We start from the raw sequence: 7,674 nt of genomic DNA, 5'->3' as shown, positions 1-7,674 counted from the left end.
CTCCTTGTCCTCCTCATCGGAATCGGTGTCTGCTCCTTCCTGTTTGCCGACCAAGCGGTCCGTGACCTTTTTCAGGGCGGCCAACTTCTCCATGAGTTGCCTGGCCATACCATCTTCTAAGGGAACCCTTTCGTTCTTCCTGTCGTTGAGGTTTTTTCTAAGGTCACCATCTCGGGGGCGGATCTTTTCCTTGCGGGCCCGCTCCTTTCGGGCATTCAGCCCATCACACAGGTCTACCCGGGATGTATCGTCCCCAGAGCTGAGGGCATGATGCTCGTCGTTACGCGGGCATTCCCGGCGGCTTTTGTTCACTGAAGCGCTGGGATGTAAAGAACCTAGGGCATACCGGGGCCTGGTACCCTGTGGCCTCATCCCTTGTGGATTGGTCGGGTGGCCTTGTCCCGGGACAGGGCACACCTTCTCTTTCCTAGGGAGCGACTGGGTATGGGTCCCGACTCTTTGGACGGGAGGGTTTTTCCTCTGGGAGTTTGCCCCAACATTTCTTTTCTCTCAGTCTGGCTTTCCTGGGCCTTGCTCGGGAGCTTGTCCCGGAGGAGGGATCGGCCTCGCGTCCTCAGGGGCGCCGTTTCTGGCCTGCGGAGCGGGCGGTTGCGTCCCCGGAGGCGGGACAGCTGGGGGATCGGCCACCGGAGCCTGGGCGGCTATGAAAGCCTACAAGGCTTGGAGGGACTCTTGCATCCGTCGAGTAGCCTCCGTCTGTTCAGCAATCCTGACTTCTTGGTCCAGGACTTGCTGCCTCAGTTTAGTCACCTCCGGATCCTCCTGGTTGGGGTCCACTCCTTCTGGGATCTCGGGATCCTCAGCCTCGTCGTGGTATTCCCCCTCATTCTCCTCCTCTTCCTCATAGTAATCCTCCTTGTACTCCGCCCAACCTTCATAGTTCTGCGACTCGTCAGGCTGGGGCACCTGGTGAGGAGTGTCCTCAAGTGGACTCTGAGGAAGAGGTTGGTTGGGCAGTGGATCTCCATTGCCCTGCTCTTGGTTACTAGGGTCAAAAGTGGTGTGTCTTGTGTTCACCATGGTTGCAGATGTTTGAGGTCAACTCTGGCTTTCTCAGCTCTCAATGAAAGCACCAAAATGTTTACCGATTTTTTCGGAAACTACAATAATAAAAGATAAGAGAGATTAAGGAGAAAGGGTTTAGAAGTTGTAAGCACAATTTTTACGTGGTTGGGGTGTTAATGAGCCTTAGTCCACGAGACAGTTGTATTAGAGCTTAGATAATCTACAACAATGGAGTTTTCTACAAGTTTCAGCAGAGTAACTGTATACATGCTAAAAAGAGATCTTTTCCTCAGTGCCCTACTACATGTATTTATAGGTTCACAGGTGCACTGGGCTTGGGCCGAGCTGATCCGGGCCCAATAAAGGTATGAATACTGCTGGCCTCTCTACTGGAAGCCCAATACAAAGGATTGAAACATAAAAATACACTAATCTGAGCCCACTAGGCCAACCCAAACCAGATCTGTCATGCGACAAACTGGAGCTTTGGGCTGGGCATTTCGAGTTACGAGGCAAATTCAGGAGACAAGATTGGTCAGAGTATTGGTGGTGCAGGTCTGAACCAAAGGCGTACAATCCCGAGGTAGCATTTTTAGCAGGTGAAACGTGGGGACAACTCCCACGCTCCATGGGACAAAGTCAGGGTCATGGATGCTTTATCTTGCCAATCTCGGAGAACCGACCCGAGTTCGTTTACCCATGTCCCCCTCCGTTCGTCATGGTCCCGTACCGTTTACCATGGGCCCGGATCATTTACCAGGAGCCCGGACCGTTTACCAGGCTCCAGGATTATTCACTTTGATCCCGACTGTTATCCAGAAGCCACTCATACTATCTCTCGCATGACCGTCCTAGACGATCCTCCCCGGACACCCTTTGGGCCTCACCTGGACTTGGGTTGTCGACGTCCATTTTACTCTTTGCTAAAATGGCCTGGGCCGGGCCCAAACTCATTCGGGCAGCCCGAGGGCTCGAAACGTGGACCGAGCACCCCAAAGGAAAGGATAACAATACCCAAAGACACCTAAAGAGTAAAGTAAAATATGTTTTTCTTTTTTAAGAAATAACACTACTACAAAAATGGGCTTTCCCAACAGTTTTTAATTGTCGCTATTGAACAACGACGACAGTCGACTAACTGTCATATTTGCATATGCCAGCATAGGAGTAGCTACGCCGACAGTTAAAAATTGTCACTGTTGCAGGCAACACCAACAGTTATTAGGTGTCATTGTTGCTGGCAACACCGACAGCTAAAAATTATCGCTGTTGTGGGGCAACGCTGACAGTTATTATGTGTCATTGTTGCTGGCAACGCCGATAGTTATTATTTGTCGCTGTTGCTGGCAACGCCGACAATTATTAGGTGTTGTCGTTGCTTACAAAAAAATTTTAATTTTTTTAAAAAATAGTTATTTTTATTTTAAATTAAAAATTTATGATTTAAATGAAACATTTATATACAAATCTAAAAAAATATAGATTAAAATAACAAAACTTATACAAAGTATTTACAAATCTAATAAAACAAATTTTGGAACAAATATAACAATACTACTTGACTCAAAAATCATATAGCCTTGTCTATAAACATAATCGTCTTAACACTAAAAAAATATATAACTAGATTTACAAAGTAAATAATGAAAGTTCTATTTTTTAATTTTTAAAAAGTTAATTTATATTAATGTTAAATCTAGTTCTTAAAAAAATATTCTTACTGGTTTTTATATGTAGAAAAATTGAAATGACAATAAAGAATACAAGAAATGACCAAAATTCAAAAGAAAATAAGAAAATGTTATCTTCATAATTGTACTAAAATCATATACACTAATTTAGAACAAACACCAAGTTAACAATAAAATAAAAATAATACATATGACCAATTAAACAATTTTAAAATTACAAACAACAAAAACTAACCCAAAAATATTCTATCCACACTAAATAAGCTGATCATATATGTACATATATATATAATGTACAATATTTCACTCAGATTTACACAACAAATACACATCAAAATGAAAAAGGAACAATCATAACAATTAATATATGACTTCAACTTCCACCTTTGAATACATCTTGCAGTATTGTTGCTTTCATTAGCTAGCAAACGACCAACCTCGTACGTACCTGAAAATAAGTACAATTGAAAAACAAAACAACCAAACACTACAAGTTTACAGAGAACTTTCTGTTATCCAAGAATGATCTGAAAATAGGATCATTTTATCATTAACAAATCCTACTTGACATATTACTGTTTGTATATAGCAAGCAAGCATGCTCTTAAAAAGATCACTACACATATTCTAATCATTAATGTAAAACTCAAAACAGAGTTGAGAAAAATAGATCAATAATAGGAAAGAAGATAAACTAATCAAACAAAACCAAGTCATGACCCTGTGTAATAAATCAAATAACATTGTCTACCATTTTTTAATAAATATACCTTGGTTCAATCAACAAACACCTTTAATGATTCTTATCCAAAACAAAGCACGACCCTGTTACTCAGAGCTAACACATCAAGAAAAAGTAAATGAGACCAAATCAAACCAAAAAGCATGACCCTGTTTCTGCCATTTTATTCTATGACCAATCATAGAATTTATGACCAAAACTAGCCATTAAGCAGCAATGGATTATACTTATACATGTAATAGAAATCAAATCTATATAATAGAGCATAACTAGTCAAATTAAGAATACATAAAACAATAACTGAACCCACTCCTCCACTCATGTAAAACTCTAACTCTAACACCATGATCCACTCAACTGGATTATACATGTCCTATTAAAGCAATAATAAAAGGCAATAGAAAAACTTTATGGATTTCTGCGCCATTTGTCTTCAATTAAAGCAAAATGCAAGTTCAGGGGCAGTTTGATACATTAGAGCCTCAAAAAGAACCCGCAAACAAATAATATAGCTATGCTAATAAAGTAATTCATGATAATAATAATATAGCAATTGATGGGTAGGTAAAGACAGCTGCTAAAAATATATGGACCAGAAAAGCCTATAACTTAAACAATTTGTTTCGTCTCTAACCTTATTTGGAAAAGAAAGAGAGCCTTAATTCCGAAGGACCGACCACAACAAAATCTCCCATAAACAGAAATATATACATAAACAAAAAAAAAAACTTTGGATGTGTAAAGGAAAGAGATACCGTAGAAATCCCCATTGGTCTGTGCTCCATCATCGTCGCCAACCCTCCCCGTAGCCCCATGGTTCGACATTGCCCCCAGCCTCACATCTCAACTCGTTCGTTGCTAGTCATATGACTCCCACCTCATCGCCGCAGCTACAAAAAGAGTGGGAGACAAAGTGTTAGAGAAAGAGAGAGAGAGAGTGAGATACCTCACTGAGCCCCGTCGTTCTCGTACATCGGCAAACCACCTGCATGAATAGAGAGAGCGTTGCTTGGTTGCGATACCATGTCGTTGCTTCTGCATCGCCGAGAGATAAAGAGGGAGTCGAGACGGCGAGGGCGAGGGCAAGGGTGAGTAAGGAAAAGGAGGTTGCCGACTGAATGTGGAAAGAGAGGGAGAGAGTTAAAGATGTGTACAGAGACAGGGTTAGTATTAGATATGGGCTGGGCTTTTATTTTTTAGTCTTTTTAAGAAAACAAGTTGGGCTGGCTTCAGATTTTTTTAGGATTTGCAAGAGTAATTAGGACACTCCTTGTGTGTCCTAAAATGTATTTTTTCAGGATTTTCATGAGTGTCCTAATAAGTTCACTGACATTTTTAAGAACTCGTATTTAAATGTGTGTCCTAAAATGGTGACCTATAAAGTGTGTTTTGTAGTAGTGAATGTTAGGAAGAAATAGATTCACTCAATGGAAAGAGGTAAGAATATTACAACTCTAGACAATATATTACAAATAAATATTGATTAATTGAATAAGGTTACAACTCTATAACTGAAAATACAAATAAACTAAAGAACAAGAAGACCAGAAGAAGAATATAATAGTGAAAAATACAACTCAAAACAAAATATTACAAGTAAAATAAAAGTGTTTGAAATAAAGAAAAGAAGATTACAACTCAAAACAAGAAACATAAATAAACAAAAGAAAAGAATATGAAGATGAAGAGAAATAGAATAGAAAGAAAGAACAAACAAACTAAATAGAAACAACTCTCACTCACACTACCAAAGTGAAAAGTGTCGGGGATCACCAACTTGAACAAGGTTTGAAACCTTTGTCTAAAAGGTTATTTCCCCCTAACTCAAGCACTAAGGGATCTCTCACAGATTATGGGAAATGCTTTCTGGAATTATCAAGCCTCAAGGTGTTTCTAGCCAAGTGTTCTAATGGATAGAAATGTTGTGTCTTTCAAGTGAGCTATAGACTCCTATTTATAGAGTTTAGAGACACCCTTTGAATTTCAAATTCCACCAACCCCCATAGCTGTTACCAATGTTTAATTGGATTAATATGAAATTAAAAATGAGATTTGGGAGTTATTTGGGAGCCGTTCAACAAAGATTGAAAAAACTGAAAAAATGGTCAGTTTTGGCCTATGGTCGCGGCCACTACTCTCTGTCCCACTGGCCGCGACCAACAACATTCAGTGGCCACGACGACTGACCATTTTCAGCACTTAAAAACGTGTTGTTTTTCCAAACCCTCCCAAATGATTTTGTAACTCCCAAAACACATTATTGGGGTTAAAACCATATCTCAAACAACCATTTCACATATGACTTTATGAAATTCATCTAAACATTGTGTAACACCATATTTACACAATAAAGGGTAATATATGGAAGTTACAAATTCGTAACACCAAATATGTTACATTATTTGGATATATCTCATATATCTAAATATTATAACTCTCTATTATATATTACAATATGTGACACTCTTTGTCACATTTATTTAATCTAAAATATTATATTATAATATAATATAATATTACAATATATTATAAAATAATATAACATTCCCCCATTAGATTAAATAGTTATATATTGTAACACTTATTTAATCAATCGTTATATTTTAAAATATAACATATCCCCCACTTGATTAAATAAGAACCCTCTCTTATAGGAATCATTGCATTAGTGCATAAAGCAAAGTGTTTTTCAACTTGAACTTTACTATAGTGTAATTATCACAAAATTTGTCGAAAATTTGGTTGCACTAGGCATTGAACCGTCTTTTCATGATAACAAATCGGTGATAACACACACAACTTTGCGATGTTCACTTGAGACCTCTATGTCTCACTTTGCACCGTTAATAGCCATGTGCATTTTCCATTCATGGATGTTCTTGAGAATACTCCCAATTCTCATGAGAGGCAGCACCACCCCTAGGTCCATATAAGTAGCATTCTTACAGTATTTTGTTACTAAAAATACTTGTCTTCTCAAGACTAAATTCTATTAAAAAAACTTTCGGTTTTAAGCCTCAACTTGGTAACACACAAGTACTCAATATCTCAGATGAGACTTATTTTGAGTACAACTAATATTCACTTGATTGACTTGTTGTTACCTATTGAATCTAACACAAGTTGAATAACTAGTGTTAAGATAGGTTACCATCAATCGTGAATCTCTTTAGGGAGTTTAAGTCCCATCCCTCGAGATGATGTAGCCACTAAATCCCTCGTTAGTGGCTTAGTGAAAGGATCCGCCAGATTTTCACTTGTTCTCACATAGGATATTGAGATGACTCCTCTTTGAATCAATTCTCTTACATATCCATGTCTTAGACTAATATGTCTAGACTTCCCATTATACACTCCACTGTATGCTCTAGCCAATGTCGCTTGGCTATCACAATGTATCGATATAGTAGATACATTCTCTTTGATTAGGGGAATCTCTATCAATAGATCCCTTAACCATTCGGCCTCTTTGCCAGTAACAGCTAGAGCAATGAACTCTGCTTCCATAGTGGAATGAGATATAAATGTTTGTTTCTTGGAACCCCAAGAAATTGCACCTCCACCAAGTGTAAATACCCAACCAGTTGTGGACAAGTTGTCCCCAAGATTGGATATCCAACTTGCTTCTGTATATCCTTCTAAAATTGAAGGAAATTTGAAGTAGTGAAGGCTTAGTCCTTTAGTTTTCTTGAGATAACCTAGGACTCTTCCAATTGCCTTCCAGTGATCCACACTTGGATTACTGGTAAACCTACTAAGTTTACTTACCACAAATGCTATATCAGGTCTAGTACATTGGGCAATGTACATTAGACTCCCTATAGCACTAGCGTACTCCAATTGAGCCACCGCTCTTCCTTCATTCTTCTCTAGTTTTAGACTACGATCGAATGGAGTATATGCATCTTTAACCTTGAGATGGTTAAATTTGTTCAATACTTTCTCAACATAGTGGGCTTGCCCTAACGCAAAACCCCCACTATGTTTCTTTACTTTGATACCAAGTATGATATCAACTTCTCCAAGATCTTTTATCTTGAAGATTGATGATAGAAACCTCTTCGTTTTTTCTATCCCTTTCATGCTATTACTTAGAATAAGCATGTCATCCACATAAAAGCAAACAATGATCACATATCCCTTACAAGTTTTGGAATACAAACACTTGTCTCCATTGTTATGTCTAAACCAATTAGACATGATGGCTTGATCAAA

The 7,674-nt window shown here is 38.6% G+C and overlaps 1 long non-coding RNA gene across 4 annotated transcripts; it reads right to left on the bottom strand.

Moving 5' to 3' along the window:
- Positions 1-2,863: 2,863 nt before the first annotated feature.
- LOC133804212 (uncharacterized) lies at positions 2,864-4,698 on the bottom strand. 4 transcript variants are annotated; one of them, XR_009878363.1, is made up of 3 exons: positions 4,215-4,643; positions 3,488-3,555; positions 2,864-3,165 (listed from the first exon to the last, which is right to left on the bottom strand). It is a non-coding gene; the product is annotated as an uncharacterized LOC133804212 (long non-coding RNA). The 4 variants fall into 4 exon arrangements; XR_009878361.1 differs by having other exon boundaries at positions 2,864-3,555; positions 4,215-4,698; XR_009878362.1 differs by having other exon boundaries at positions 2,864-3,542; positions 4,215-4,698.
- Positions 4,699-7,674: the final 2,976 nt, after the last annotated feature.

This window comes from Humulus lupulus, chromosome X, assembly GCF_963169125.1.
Source record: "Humulus lupulus chromosome X, drHumLupu1.1, whole genome shotgun sequence".
Classification (NCBI taxonomy): domain Eukaryota; kingdom Viridiplantae; phylum Streptophyta; class Magnoliopsida; order Rosales; family Cannabaceae; genus Humulus; species Humulus lupulus.
Note: the sequence above shows the minus strand (reverse complement) of the source record. Positions and strands in the feature narration are given on the sequence as shown.